Source organism: Parasteatoda tepidariorum, chromosome 9 (genome assembly GCF_982258835.1).
Source record: "Parasteatoda tepidariorum strain Cologne lab strain chromosome 9, Ptep-v5.0, whole genome shotgun sequence".
NCBI lineage: Eukaryota > Metazoa > Arthropoda > Arachnida > Araneae > Theridiidae > Parasteatoda > Parasteatoda tepidariorum.
This window is the reverse complement of record NC_141763.1, coordinates 50,511,619-50,528,618: the sequence shown is the minus strand read 5'-3', so window position 1 is coordinate 50,528,618 and position 17,000 is coordinate 50,511,619. Positions and strand designations below refer to the sequence as shown.

At 25.3% G+C, this 17,000-nt stretch overlaps 1 protein-coding gene and 1 long non-coding RNA gene across 2 annotated transcripts in view; one reads left to right on the top strand and one right to left on the bottom strand.

The window, feature by feature from the left end:
- LOC107447617 (tyrosine-protein phosphatase non-receptor type 13) overlaps positions 1 to 17,000 on the top strand; it is a 167,913-nt gene that overhangs the window by 64,851 nt on the left and 86,062 nt on the right. The gene's annotated exons all lie outside the window — the stretch shown is intronic.
- Positions 5,126 to 10,580, bottom strand: LOC147804053 (uncharacterized). The gene is made up of 4 exons (XR_015429217.1): positions 10,438 to 10,580; positions 8,554 to 8,615; positions 7,576 to 7,640; positions 5,126 to 5,247 (listed from the first exon to the last, which is right to left on the bottom strand). It is a non-coding gene; the product is annotated as an uncharacterized LOC147804053 (long non-coding RNA).

The following is a 17,000-nucleotide window of genomic DNA, read 5'->3' as shown; positions in this document are numbered from 1 at the left end:
TTTTCAACCTACCGCGTTTTTTTTTCTTTTTAATTATTAATTCTTACAATAATAGAACAACAAAAAAAAATCCATTTTGGTTAGCGATTAAAATATTTTTTCTACTATCTTTCCAACATAGGGAATTTAACGTTGTTTTACGTAAAATTATCCGAAAACCTAATACAATTTTGTACTGGAAAAGTACAATTTTCCCTTGATGTAAATTAAATGCAATACTTATTTATAATTTGCAAAATACCATTGATTTTTGATATAAAATTTAGTTTTATGGAAACTTCTTTTTAAAACATATTTATAAACAAAATAAACACGTGGTTTCAGATAACTTAAAAATTAATTAGCTACATGCAAACTAAACTAAAACTTAACTCAGTGACACGACAGCCCATAGAGGGCCAAGGCCTAGTGTACCCATCTCAGTTTTCTTAACCTGGGCTGTGGGGTGCAGAAGCAGATGTTTCGGTCAGGTGGGCAGCCGAACACGGAACCCCCAGTGTTTAATTCCCAAGCATGCTTGGTACTAATTTATCGACCCAGTGAAGGGATGAAAGGCTGAGTCAACCTTGCCCGACCTGAGGATCGAACCCAGGACCTGACGCCCGATGGCTGAGTGGTACCGCTTCGCTCTCCCGTGCCACCGGTTCTGATATGCAAACATCACCATACATGGAAACTTTAAAAATTTCACGAGAAAAAGAATCGTCTGCAGTTTAATTTTTAGCAAGCCTAGTTGTAGACTAATGAAAATATTCTATTTTTTGAAAGATTTCTCCCACACGAACTAATTGAAACTTATAACAATTTTTAGAATCGTGGACTAAATCTACCCTTTTCACACACTTTCTAAATTTCAAGACGCTAGTAATAAGTTTAAGACTATAAGCTCGCTTAAGACTATAAGTTTTAAGCCAGACACACAAACTCTTTGACTGTTATAGATAATTTGGTGCCACTAAATTTTCTTCTCTCAGCGGAATATATCAATATCCGTTTTGCCATTGCAGAAATGATTATATAGAAATGTGCTGTGCTTTAGTATTTAGCATTAATGAAACATTTCTATCTATTTTGTAATGTCGGTGCAAATATAAGTGATATGTATTAAAATCACATATTTTACCGAATTTTGATTTTAGCTTTTTTTTAACATTGAAATTTATTAAAAGACCGCATTGTTCCACTTTTGTTGCTGCCTGTTTAATTCGGCTGGACGATTTCATGTAAATAGTTTATGCGGCTATGCCGCCCTTTTCGCAAATAAATGCCATTTAATGTTTCCTGTGCATACAACTGTGTCACTGTTTGAATGTGTCACTAACAGATGTAAATTATGAATTTTTATGTTTGTTATTCTATAACAAATATGACATTTTCAAAAAGTTAAGAAAAAAATTTATTACCAATGCATTAATAAACACCTATTTCCGATTCGATTATTTTCAAAACGTTTCGTGTAAAAATTTTATAAATTATATTTCTTTTTTTATAAGCTTAACGTTTTAGTAAAATGATTTTCTTATTTTATTCACATGTAATGGTTATTCTGATTATAAATGGGTTGTTTTTTAAAAGTTAAAATTTTGTAAAGTATGTTCTTTTATAAGCTAATAGATTATTGAAAACTTCATTCTCTTCAGAAATGTGCAAATTGGAAATAACAGTCGACTTGTTTCAAGCTCTCAAAAATAGGCGCCCATTTTCAAGATTTGCCAAACGTGAAACGTGAGAAGAAACAATTTTTAAAGGGCGTTTTGCGCCCTTGAAACATATTGACTATTATTTCCAATTAGTATATTTTTTATGCGAATGAAGCTTTTTATAAAGTAATATCATACCGTTTCAGTTTCTTAGGATTACCTATTTAAGCTGCTAATATTAATTATCTTATTCTGATTACAAACAGTAGCGTCATTTTCAAAAAGGTTATAAAAATATTATTTTTCAAAACTTTTATGTCATATAAAGATGTATAACTCCGTGTCTGCTTTTTGTATGCTTAAAATTTGAATAATATTTATCTTATTGTTTCATTATAACGATATTCTTTTTACGAATGCGGTATGTTCAAAAAGGTTTAATAGAATGTGTGATTAAAGTATCAATGAAAATGTTCTTTTATTTATTTATTTTAAAATTTAGAAAATATGCTTTTTTAGACTTCAAAACGCACGTAAAAGGTAGCCATATCACGGAGAAACTTTTCATCGCTAATTTGCTTTCACTTCTATTACTAATTTAAGAGAAAGAAAAAATGAGTTAAGGCAAACCTTAAGTAACCCATGAAATCTCAATTGCTGAAAAAAAATGTCTGAGTATCAAAAGGCAAACAAATTATTCGAAGAGAACGTCATTGGTTATATTCTCATAATCGTAATCCTGGGTTATATTCAGGGTTCGCCAAGTGGGCCCACTTTGAAAAAACCCGCCCGGGTTTTATTGGGTGGGCCCACCTTGAAAAAACCCACTTGGAACGATAAGTGGGTTTTTTCAAAATAAAAAATTTTTTTTTTTTTACTAGAACTTATTGTTTCACATTTATTTTTATATAATTTATTGTGCAGCATAAATTTGTCAAATAGAGTTGTATGATTTATATGATTAAGTTTTTAATATTAGTAAAGTAAAAGAAACTCAAATATTCATATAATTTTTATAGTAGGTGCTATTGAAAACTTCAAATGGGTTTTTTCAAAAAAGTAATATTTTAATGATATTAAATCAAATAAAAATTTAAATAATATAGTCTGAAAAGATCAATTTTTCAACTATAGTTGCATGCTTTATATATTAATAAACAGGTAATATAATACATACAGGTAATATAATATATTAAAAAAAATTGAAAAGAAACAATTTTTTTCTTTTTTTACCAAGTGATACATTAACAAATTTAAACAGTTTTATTTTCTAGCTTAAGAAAAAAAAAAGCTAAAACTTTTTATAGGAGAACTTTTTAAAATTATTTATCTAAAAATGAAATCCTTTTCTAGGGTTAATTATTTGAAAACAAATGGGACAAGTAACTGATACTCTTTATAATTATATGTAGTTTTAATTTCACTTTCTATTAATCTTATTATAGAAACATGTAAGACCATTAAATATTTATTTCAGTTTTTTATTTAACTCAAGTCAGATGAAATTTTAGTTTTTACTGATTATAAATATTTACAGATTATAATTTTATAATGGGTAATATCCATATGTTTAATAAATATAGTAAATAAATGTGTGTGAAAACAAAAAGATTAATAAACTTGTTCCTTTTATATTACTGCATTTATATTTTATAATTCTTGAGTTAAAAAATTATGAAACGTAATGTACTTAAAAATAAAGAAGATTCAAATATGTATTAGTGATAATGCGCCATTTAAACTTAATATAAAATACATATAACCAGGGTTCCCCAAGTGGGCCCACTTTGAAAAAACCCACTTGGTGGTTTTTTTCACAAATTGTTTTTTTTTTTTAAATTTGGTTCAAAAAGAAGTATCTCCTAATACTATCATTGGACATATCGTTGAAGTTAACAAATATTTTAGAAATGTGCATCAAGCACATGGATGGGCAAATGAAAAAAACTGCTTGATGACCAAATGATACTAGGTGGAATTCATATTGTGAGCGCGTAAAAACTTTTGCCAATAATTACCATAAATATGAAGAGATTGTTCTTGAACAATTTTATATGTCAAAAAAATTAAATAATGTTGGGCTTTACCAATAAACTATCAATTGGGAAAAACAGATATCAATTGTTTCTGAAGCTTTAAAAAAGCTTCAACCAGAAAACATTTCAATTTCAGAACCTGTTGAAATATGAATTAACTTACTATCGTCCCAACAAGCACACAACTTTTGGGCTAGTGAAGGGACAATGCCGGCTCACCTAAAGTGCCATTACGGCGGGCTTTTCATTGCCGTATCGGTTCCGTTAATAAAGTGAAATCTGGGCCAGAATGAGGGCCAGTGCATGGCATTTCAGGCAAACTTCTGGCAATCGTTGAAGGACCGGGACTATTTTGTTGCCTCTGGATTGCTTTGCCATTTTTGCCTGTTAAATACCGGGGAAAAATTTTTTTTTCACAGAATAAAGAGAAAATTGCCGTAAAGGCTTTTATTGAACCTTTATGATGTCTTTTTTGCCTTTTTATCAAAAGCTGAATACGTTCACTGGCATACGTCGTTGCCTCGCTTGCCGTTAAGGCACCTTAACTGTAGGCTGATTAGAAAACGTCTATGCCGTTTTCGCCTATATCGCACCTTTATTTCAGGTGTTTAGGCCAACTTCTTTGCCTTATTTACCAATGCACCACCCTTAACTCACCTCAAACTCGGTTCAATAGAAAGTTTTAATGGCGTCCTTGCCGGTATCACACCTTTATTTTAGGTGTCTCGGCATTTTTTTTATTTTTTATTATTAGAACTTAGCTTTTAATTTCAAAGGCTTCTTGCTGCATTTTGTTACAATTCTTATTTAGGGAACATAAATTGTCACGAGTGTTTGTTCTACTCGGCTGATATCAGTGATAGTAATTTATTGATTCTTAGCTTTTTATATTGTAATATAACAACAACTGTCATTACATGCATACTGTTTTATGACAATATAAAAAACAAAATGGTGTAAAACAATTATTTAATTTATAACCAAATGTCCAATGAATCTTCGTACAATAAAATAGACTTTTTTTTATTTCATTTTAAACAATTATAAGCGCTATCATTTAAAGTAGAAGCATATAAAAAAAAATCTTTTTGAATTGAGTATTTAAATTTTTTAAGCATTTTGAGATAGAGGAAATTAAGTACAAATTTTTATTCTAAAATAAAACACAATGCAACTCAATAAATAAGTTATTTAAGTTTTTAAAATAATGCTTATATATTTAAAACCTACATCTAGCTTTTATTGATAGAAACTTACACACAAAAGTTTATTTATCCTATAATTTTGTGTATATTCATCAAGTCATTAATTTTATTAAATATTAGATAAACAGTATATATCATAAATAGTTTTTTCAAAAAAAAAATATTTTGTACTAGTAAATAATACACCATTTTAGTAATTTTAAATATATAAAAGCAGGAATTTTAACAACAATAAAGCTTAAAATAAACCATGAAGGAGTTTTATTTCCTTGTAACAAATCAATACATCTGTATACACTATTTACATATGGACAAATATATTTTCTTTATCCCATTCCAGAAGCTTTATTTCAATGAGCCTTTTTCCTGCAAAAAATAAAGCAATTTATTTTACTATAGATATATTAAATGTTCACAGAAAAAAAAATATCATTGATTTAAATCAACTGATTTATTAAAAGCCATGGATTAAGACAAGCTGATTATTTTTACAAAAAATTATTAATTTAATTATAAAAATATGATATTGAATTTAGTTAATAAATATGCATTCTTTAGGTTGCATTTAAAAAAAACAACTAAGATCTGATTTCAGAGATAATGATAGTATTTCACTAAGAAATAATAAAAGAGATATGTATGTAAATTATTATAGTCATACATCCCTTTAATGATTATACTTAAGAAAAGTATTGATTTAAAGAAATAGATTTGAAAAAAATCAATTACTTAAATAAACTTATCATTTAACTATTATAATTATAAATACTTTTTATACTATGTAACTAATAAAAACATTATTTATAGTATGTTTAATTCAAGTCTTCTTTTTTTTCCATTAATAAGGTTATTTACTAAGAAATGGTGAAAGGGATATGCAAGCAAATTATTATTTTTTAAAATAGATCAACTGCCAAACATATTAAAATTATTCACATTTCATTTTTTAATTATTTAAATGCAGTTCATATATATGTAGCTCATAGATATCAAGACTTATTCTACCCAAAGTAATTTAAAAAAGTTTTTTCAGCAATGCAATCTGATCTAAACTAATTTAATCTGCTTTAGATATCTAATTGAAAAATAGTATCACAAACTTTAACATTCATTAGCAAATTGAGAATGAAAAACATAATTATAATTCTATTTATTCAATTAGTTTTGTAATAATTAAATAATTTTAACCATCTTAGTTAGAAATGTTAACTATTGTAGCTATAATAATATTTTAAAGTAATGTTAAGTGTTATGAAAACAATTCATTCAATGTTTTGAATGGTAAACGTAGAAAAAAAAATTTTTTTTAAATGATTTTCTTAAACCCAACAATTTATTAACAATATTCATGTTATATTTAATTTTATTTAATGCGACATTATATTAATAACCAAATTGCTGGTACATTATACATTTATCAGTTAACTGTAAAAAAAAATTAACAAAAAAGTATAATTTGCTCTAAATATAAATTTTTTAATTCCAGAAACAAAGCTTGAATAATTTTTTTAATTCTATTAATGAGCGATTCGTAACAGTTTGAGATTGATAATTAGGAAATGTTAATAGTACTTCTGTAACCAGTATCAATTATTTAATATTATTTCATACCAATATTTATTTAAAATCTGCAATTAAATTCGTGACATCCTTAATAAATTACTTTTAAGTGGAGTTTCAATTATTTTGAAAGGAAGGCAAAGTAAATATATGTGTCTTGGCATTTATATATATATATATATATGTATATGTATATATATATATTACATCAGAAATACAAATCTTTTGATTATTCAAACTGATAGTTTTAGGAACTGCATTAGTATTTGTAGAATATGTGATAACAAAAACAACAAAATCGAACACAGACATTGTCAGAAATCAGAGCAAAAAGCTAAAAAAACATGAGAATAAAGTTTTTTTTTCTTTATCAGGAATTCAGAAATTTCAGGACTATGAACTCGGATATTATTTAACTTATTAAATAAACTATTATGCTAAAATAAATGGAGAGAAAATTTATACTTTATTATTAAACTATTAGTATAAAAACTTACTTTTATTATATCTTTCCTTATCAATTTTGTATCTTTTTTATCAAATAATTATAATGCACCATATAAGAAAACGCTTTTTAATTATCATTCATATAAAATATATATGATATATTGCCTTAAATATATAAAAATTTATATTATGTTAATGGATTAAAAAATAAATATGTTCCATGAAATTTAATTACATACTAATATCATAAATTATACACATCTAAATAATAACATTAATTAAACAATATTGAAATATAGCATTTCTATATTACGGGCAAGCAAGGTAGAAAATCATTCTTTATGGTATCACTAAAATCAAATTTAAATGCTGAATGTTTATTTTGCTTGCTAAATAAAGCTGCATACTTAAATATTTAGTTCTTTCCTTTTTTATCAGATATTTTGTTAATATATTTAAAGAAAAGAGTGGATATTTTTAGTTGTTTATTGAAAATATTAATTAATAGTTAAAGGAATAGTTAAATGCTATGAAAGACCTTGAATTGGCTCGGTTAATTTCAATTGGCTTAAAATAATGTTCCACAAATTGTTTTAAAAAAACACAAAACCCCCAGTTTAAACAAAAAAAACTGGTTTCTTTTCAACCATATGGTAACCTAAGGTAAAATATAAATTTATTTCTTACCATCCTTTTTGTTGATTTTTAAATTTTGAGTTTTATCTTCATTGTTGATCTTCCATCCTGACTCCCTATGAAAGAAAAAAAAACTATAATTAGAATATGATAGTTGTAAAATTAGTTAAAACAAAAACAACAAAATCGAAACATTAAAAAAAAAAACTGTTTCTAAAATCATGTATGAAGATTAATGTAAATATTTTTATTTCAGTTATGGAATATGACAATAAGTTCATTGTTTATCATTTATCTTGTTTATACTCTAAGCATGTGGTGTGTTAGAGGAACTAAATGTGAATTGATAAATTCAATAAAACTTAGCACGAGCTTGTAGGGGAATACTTTTAGCCTTTCAGCCCAAATTTAATGTGGACAAAGTTTTTAATTTTTTTCATGTATTTTTTTAAGTAAAAAATATTTGCTAAAATAATTGCTTTAATACGAATATTATATGCTGGTGAAACTTATGGAAAAATGAAATGTTATATAATATTATCATTTCAAATAAAATAACGAAAAATATTTCGTTATTCATTCATAACTTTACGTAGTTATTTTAACAGTAAAAATAATTTCTTTTAAAATTTTGTTTTCTAACTAATTAAAAAAATAGAATGATAAAAAAATGTTATAACAGGCATGAAAACAGAGAAAACAAATACTAAAATATCGTAATGATATAAAATTGTCAGCACATCTTTTCACCTAATTTATACATTTATAAAGTGCATTTTTCATTTATTACGAAACCTTATTAAGAAATTATTAAATAAGACTATTGCAAAAATATAAATATAAAAGCTTATATGAGTAATAAAAACACTTGTTATTAATAAAGACTGTGTTAGAGAAATACATAAAGTGAACTTAATTTTGATAAGCACAATAATTATTAATTAAAAAAATCAAAATTCTTTTGCAAATCAAAAATATGTGATTTAATTGAAAAAAATATTAATATTTAATGTTTCACTATGTTCTTACCTTATTTAGCTGTTGATGGCTGTTGATCGCTGGATTAGCATTTCTTGGATCTTTCGCCCTGTCTTTCCATAAAAGAAAAGGAATAAATTAGAGTATGATCGTCATAAAAACAGTTAAAAATCAACAAAATCAAAACTGTTTCTAACTAATTATATTTTATAATTTTTGTTAAAAACAATTTTTTGATTTAAATGAAATTAATTTTGATTTAAAGGAAAGAGAAGGATCATATATTAAAATTACGGCGAATATTTATATTTTTGGTAACTGACGATAAGTTGAATGTTTACCAAATTTTACCTTACCAAATTTTCTCTTAAAATTTTTTTGATTCTAATTTAGAAAAAGAACTAGTCTTTTAGCCAATTAGAATTAAAATAAATAGATAAATTAGAATTAAAATAAATAGACAAATTCTAAATAAAGCTTTTGTTAGTTAGGGCTCCCTCTCAATTTTAAAAATATAATTTCCTGAATTTTTGAGGAATAGTTTCCAACAATTTTTAGATTATATATTTCCACTACACAGTTATCATCATAAATTTTAATTAAACAATTAATAAAAATTCTTTTTTGTAGAAAATGTATACACTTTCTTAAACACAAAATTGTCAAAGGTGAAGGCTGAACAGGTATATTTTAGAATTAACAACCATTTAAAAACTCAAAATAGTAAATTAAGAAGAAGATAAATTACATGAGATAAATTATAGATTTTGCACAATAACTGGAAAAAAAGAATTAGTAATCGTCTTTATAGCATTGAGGACCAACAATATTTAATACAAAAAGCTTTATTTCATGAAAAAAATTATTATACAGAAAATATTATTATACTTATGAATAAATTTTAAAAATAATAACCATGAAATAATATTCTAATTTCTATTCAAAAAAATTGAACGTAATTTTAAATTAAATTTGCTTTATAAAAAATTCAGTTTTACAACATAATAATTTTATAACGAATTAATTCATTTTAAAACAAATTTAATCGTAAAATTAAACTTAATATAAAGATTTGAAATGTTCTTATACCTCTACAGCAATTCATTAAATGCAAAAGAAGTATAAAAACAACAAAATAAAAATTAGAAATACTGTCCTTCTATTTAATATGTCATTTTGTTATTTATTTATTTAGAACAAAGAATATATTATATTGAGTATCAAAACAAATATTTAAATTGTTTAAAAATATATTCTGAAAATACTCAAAAAAACTTTAAAAGTGGAAGTGTTTAGTGGAACAATTTTTACATGTTTACCAACGTTATTATTATTTTTTTTAATTTAAAAAAGTCAAAGCAGAAAAATATCAAAATTAAAGTATAATTTAAATATAAAGTAACTAATTAGAGATGAGAAAATTTAAACTCTTGCTATTTATTTATTTATTTTATGGTGGTTCAAAAAAATATTTCTTCTTATATCTAATCAAAATTATTATTTGAAACAATAAGTGACACCCGCGGTTTAGATAATTCAAATAATGTTTTTTAACAATCCTTCAGAGAAAAAATATGGCTACCGAAATGAAGTAAATTATTAAATTAATCAATGCTTCCGAAAAATGAAAGAAGCATTTTTAATTAAAGCATAAGAAATCATAAATTTTTCTTTTATTAGATAGAGTTAATTGAACTTTTATTTATTAAAAAAATCGTCTAATTCATTTTAAAACTAAACTAGCAGCTTAAACTAAACAACAGGAAAGCATAAGATAAAATAGCCAACTGAAGTATTATAGTTATAAAACATAATTTCTAAAAACTTAGCAAATAAAATCAAAGCGAATTAAACTAATTTTAAAAAGCTATTTAATAAATAAGTTAAAAAAATTTTTAAATTACATGAACTAAAGAGAAAAAACTTGTTACTTACTTGTTACTTAGTGCCACCATTTCTATTTTTCGAAGAAAGAAGAAAACTAGGGGCTACGTTTATCTCCTTCTTTTTACACCCTTTTCGCCAAATGAATCTTTTAGCTTGTTCTATACATAGAAGTAATCAACGACCTCCTACTGAGCAGCTTTTCCGTACTTGAAAGGAATGTTTCTTAGAATTGGGGGTAGGGGACAAAATGTGCTTCCCCACATTCTTTTTAGTTCAAGGACTTCAAACATACTTATCTGGTGATTTCAAACCGTAATGAATATCTATTTTGAATTCTTAAAGACAATTTCTGGTCCTCATAATAAAAAATTAATCTGCACTAAAATATTTTATTAACTATTAGCAATAAGCAAGCTTACTAAATTAAAAAATTATTGAAGTCAAAATTCATTTGAGTACTTTTCGTAAGAAAAATTTTTAATACATATAAACTGGGAAATAATGCTTACATATATATTTTGATTTGCGAAGTAGTAAATTAGAATATCGTTTCTTTATAATGAACAGTAAAGATTCCATAATTAAGGACGTTTAAGTAAATAAACCATTTTTTAGGTTTCATCAGCTTTTTAACAATTTTAGTACATAAAAACACGTTCTACTTTTATGAATTATTTTTTATAAATAATTAAATAACTTTAATTGGGCAAATTTATTTACATTAGCAAACTGGTTTAGTAAAATATAATATTAGCACTACAAAATTATAAATTTTTAAAAAAATATATATATATTTTCGTCTAAAAGTCTTTATAAATCACTCCCCGAGTTAAGAATTTTTTTGTTTTTGTTTATGAATGAATGCATGACGACTGGTTTTTTTTTATATCATTCAATTACATTACTAAAAAATAATTATATTTTTGGTTGAAAGCTAATGATCAGAAAGATTTAAAATCCTAAATAACCAACTGCAACAAATTCATTACCTTGGATACTTAAAGCAAAAATTTGAGGTTACTTTATTTTTCTACTAAATACTTACTTCTTTTAACTATCTTTATAAGGATAATGATGTTCTTTTAACTTTCTTACAGACGATATTCATACGATGAAATTCTATTTAGCTATGCATATTTATACTTTCTATGGCATTAAAATTCAGGATTTTTAAATTCTTTAACATAAAAATCGTAACTTTAACTTTAAAACTTTATTTTATTTACGTTTAAGCAACAACATTGATTTTAGAAATCCATTATTAGTTTTCAAACAGTTTTATTTAGTTTATATTTTAAATTTATGCTTTGAAACACACTTATATACACGCAGTTTATATTTCAAAACATGCATCGAAATTTTTTGAAGTAACATCAGTTTTTATTTTGCTATTATTTGCATAGCTATAACACATGAAAAACGTTATTTTTTATTTTATCATTTGAAACTTTAAATATTTCATTAAATGCATAGTTAAAAATTACCTGTCTATTTTTTGTTTAAAAATCATTCCATTTATACAAAAATAAAAAATAGCAGGCTTTACCCTTTTCTTACTCCGCTCACTCCCGTAATTGCTTATCGTTCATTCATCATTGATTTTTTTTCTTTATATATACTTCCTTAAGCTGCAATATTTTTCACTTTTCGCAAAACACATAACATTTTGTTTTCAAAATATACAAGTATTGCAGCTTTATGTAAGAACATTTTGCTAAGCATAATGAAATAGAGGATTTAATAAATTTGAAAAATAATTATCTGTACTTGAAAGAAAAAAAAACTTAAGGAATTTAGATTGTGTAACTCAATTGGAAAAAAAAAGAGAAGTAATATTACTCGTTAACAAGACTTATTGAAGTTTAAACAGGGAACGGTTTTAGCGTTATTTATTAAGTTTATTGTTTTTAAAAATGTCAATATAATTATTAAGAGTGATATTAGGCAACAAACAAATCTCTCTCTCTCTGGCTGTCTTTCGCTACTTTTTATTGACAACAACTTGAGCGCATGTTTATAAAATAAATTTTTTATGACAATGGATAAATAGTCAATGGTCAATATTTAAAGCAAAAAAACTTAAAGAAAGATATAACGAATGAGTATTTAAATTTTCAATTGCTTTCAAACATATTGGAATTTCAAAACAAAATTCTTGTTAAGTTTACACATAAACCCGCCCTTTCAGCAAATTAAATTTTAACCAAGTTACCTTTCAGCCAACTACGCGAAGAAAAAGTTTTTCTTAAATTACCGCATTCTATGATAATAACATTTTTTCAAAACAAAACCATAGCTCTGTTAATAAAACCAAGTATTTAAACCATTTATTTGGTAATTTTTTTGTTAAAATGATAGCAGTTAACCGGATACTCTAGCTTTCAAAATTATAGCTCTTTTAACCTCACATTTAGTAAAAAATATAAAACTGAATAGTAAATTTTTCTGAACAAATGGTTTTTATACAGTGCTCTAAACTATCATGGTAAAATTATAAAATTTTACCACGTTTTTCGCATTTCAACTCATATTATAAAATCTAAATTTTTTATTACTTTACCGAAAACATTACTAAACCACTTCGTTAAAAAATACTGAGCTTTTTGGTTTTTCCCTATAGCCGGAAATAAAGTAAGTTTTACAATATTTTGGTAGTTTTGATTAAATTTTCTTTTCTAGCAAACATATCAACCAATCGCAGTATTTTTTTATTAACAATTAGTGATTTTTAAGTTAACAATCGAAATCGAAATTTTCTCTACAACTCATCATAAGAACAATCACGTGAAAAGAAAAAGAAGAAAAAAGGTGCGTAAAAGGCAATAATAAAATTGCAATTAATTTTCGAACATATTTGAATACCGGTATTAATTTCAAGATCAAAATTAGCCTTTACAGAGCGCAAAATTTCTAATTAGTATTTGCATTTCTGTGTTCTACAAAGCAGCCAGTACAGTATTTTTTTACACCAGATTTTGCAGATAACAATTTCCAAACTAATTATAGAATAGTCATTTTCATTTTCATCGCACTCTCTGTTCATTTTTCTGTAATCCTTTGTAATTTTATTTTATAACTGTTGTTGAACAGCCAACCCGAATTTGATCTCATGGTTACCAGTGTTCAACTTTATATCCTTGTAATTTTGAATCTAAACCAAGAAATAAGAGAACTCCTGTACAAAAGTATCGGGAACGAATTGCCTTCGTGGAGAACTTTTTCATGGTGAGATAAACCACGAAAACCTCCCGTGATTAGCAAGACGAAGATGGGACTCTAATAATCCACGATGCGTCTATCACTTGGAATATTTTATGTCAGCCGGGTACGAAATTCGTATCAACCAGCAATTCTTAAGATTCAAATCCTCAAAACTCATTAGTTGGCTAGCGTTCCTTCCCCTGAGCCTCCACCGCTTATCCTTCGTAATTTGAAACTTCTAAATCTTATATTTTTTGTACAGCAAAGCAAAATGTAAAGTTAAAATAAACACCCAAAAATAGCGGAGGGGACTTCGCTCCTTAGGACTTTTTTATTCAGAGGGAAACGTATTATAGTAAATATTTCTTTCAGGATTCGGCTCAATAATTTAGTAGTTTTCCTGCCACTGTTTATGAATTTTTTCATATAAAAATTAAATAAAAATACAATATATTGATAATTTTTTGCAGAATATTTTTCTAATTAAAAAGATTAAATCCAGTTTAGAAGTATCTGAGTTAACTCCTCAAAGTAAATATACTAAAAAATAGACATTTAAGTGCATGATTTATAAAAGATCCAACATTTTACGCATTTGTGTCTAGTTGAATAGTACTAATTTTTGAAGTTGCGAAATAAGAAGACTTAACAATTTTATTACCATTAATTTTCTTCCTTTTTTTAATAATTTATTAACAGTGTCTAACTTGTGCTTGAAAAAAAATATTAAACATTTCTTTAATTAGTAAAACAAATTCTAACAAGAAATTTTAAAATAATCCTACTTAAAAGTTATTACTATAATGGGGAAAAAAATACTATGATGCTTCTTCAGAGTTTCATAACAGTTAAACTTCTGTTTGCGCATTTGTTTAAGAAATATAATGTGCTTACGTTGTAAAAAAATCAAGATATTCAAGAAATATCGCAGTGATGCATGAACACGAAGCTTATTACAAATTTATCAGATAAATTACTCAAATTTTTGAGGGTTCAAAGAATCTAATTTCTTGTTTTTTAATGTTCTTTTTTTACCTGCACAAAAATATATATGTGTTTATATTTGAAGCATTTAAAGAAACTTGATTAATTTGTATCATGGCGTACTATAAACGTACTATATTATCTCAATAGTTGTGAAAGACTCAAATAGTCGTTCACCATGATTTAAATAATTTACAAACTTTCGACTGCTTAGATAAAGAGATGGAAGATAAAGAAAAGAACGAAAAATGATGTTGTGTAGTCTGAACATTTTAGCCAATTTAATAAATGAAATACGGTTAGAAGTTTCCACCTTAACTCATAAAAATTAGGACATTAAAAAATTAAAATGTATGAATTACAAAAGATCTAACTTTTATTGCATTTGTGTCCAGATGAGAGAAAAATTTGATTTTACTAATTTATGAAATAAGAAGATTTAACAATTTCGTTACCGTTAATTTTTCGTTTATAGTTTTCTTTTTATATTTTAGCTTTCTTTATTAGTGCACGAACCACGAGATATAGCTAATTAAGTAAGCTACCGATTTATTATATCAATTGTTAAAATTAAGGAAGGTTGAAACTGATTTCTCGCTTTATAATGTTTTTTTTTCCTACAAACAAATATATCTGCTTATAATTTTAAAACACATGAATGAGAATGAATTTGATTTATTTGAATCATTTACAAACTCTTGACTGTTCAGATACAAGGGGTTTAAAAATCCAAAAAAGTGCAAAAAATTATGATGCTTAGTTGTACCCATAAATCATAAAAAGCGAAACTCTCTCCATTTTTAACAAGTTATATTACTAATCAAATAAGACTTTAATATTGAATCAAAAAATATTTTTAAAAAGTTAGAGTTTATTTATGTATTTATTTTTTATTTACTTTTACAATTTCCCATATCCGGTTGAAAGATTTTTGTTAGATGCATAAGAAATAGAATTTTGATCTGTAAAAGATTTTTACTGTGTATTGCTTTTCGCAATCTATGAAATATGAGAATTTTCCGTTTTTCTGTTATACATTTGCTTATTTATTTTTTTAGAAAAAATAAATAGTTCAATTAAAAGCTTATTGCAAACAATTGAAAACAAAATTGGTTTTATGAAAATGTTAAATAATAATAATCATCAGCAATATAAGGAAATAAATAAAAACTGAAATTTTAGTGAAGAAAAAAAAAAAAAAATTGGAAAAGTGTAAAGTTCCTCAAGAACTCTGACCCCCAACAGGGTGGGATGCGAGAAGCGCATAACCGGACGTCGTTAACTTCTCAATTTACCATACACTAACAAAGAGAGGAAAAGCTCAAAATAAGATCCTGTATTTGTAAGTGTATTTGCACACAAATACACTTACAAACTCCTTTTTATTCCTGAAATTCTATTGCATAAAATTAATTGACCATTAAAATTCTTATGATTCTCTTTTTGATATAGACTTTACATTTAATATATACAGTAAAAAATCGCTAGTTCTTACCACGTACAAAAGTGCTTGCATTACAAACTACTAATTTTAGTGCAATAATTACCAATAATACAAATTATTATAATTTTATCGAAAACTATTTAAAACAGCACTAATTCGAGGAATTAATTATCATGATGGGTCGTGTAAAGAAGGGACAGTGAGTAAACTTTGTTTTTACGAAAATAATTCAAAATAATATTTTCATTTAATATCTGTCATAGTAGCGTAAAGATTAAAGTGTTAAAATTCTGAGTAGGAAACTAAACTCCTTTAATTTTCTATTAAGATATGTATACTGAACTGCTCTAAATTGATTTTATGGGGATATTTATTTGAGCTAAGTCAAATAAAGAATAAATAAATTAATGCGGCAAAAGAATTACGCAGCGTAAATTACTCAACGTTATGTTGAATTACAAGTTCTTCAAAATAAATATTCTACAAAAAATATGCAAATCAAATAATTTTTTTTTTTTTACAAAATAAAGAGTAAAAATTTAACTTAACTATGTCGTATTTGTTAAACTTCTTTATTCTTACTATAATTGCGAAATTTATTATATTTAACTGTAAATAAACTAAGAATAAGTTACTAGATATCAGATATTATTTATATAAAATTTTATTGAAAGATTGGTTTGAACTGTTTTCTAAAAACAGAATCAATTCAAAAAAAGATTATTAAAGTAAAAAATTAAAAAAAAGTATGTGTTATTAAGAGAAAGAAATATACTATACAATTACAATTTTATTCGTTAATAAAATGATTAATGGAAGTTACAGAATACTATTTGTTTAATAACATGAGAGAATTGTAATTGCATTATTCCAATCACTGGATACCCATTAATCATTTTTTTTTTCTTGGATAGATTTTTTTTAAGGTCGTCATTAATTACAGAAGGTGTCTAAATTAATTTTTGTCCTTTTGTCAGTCAAT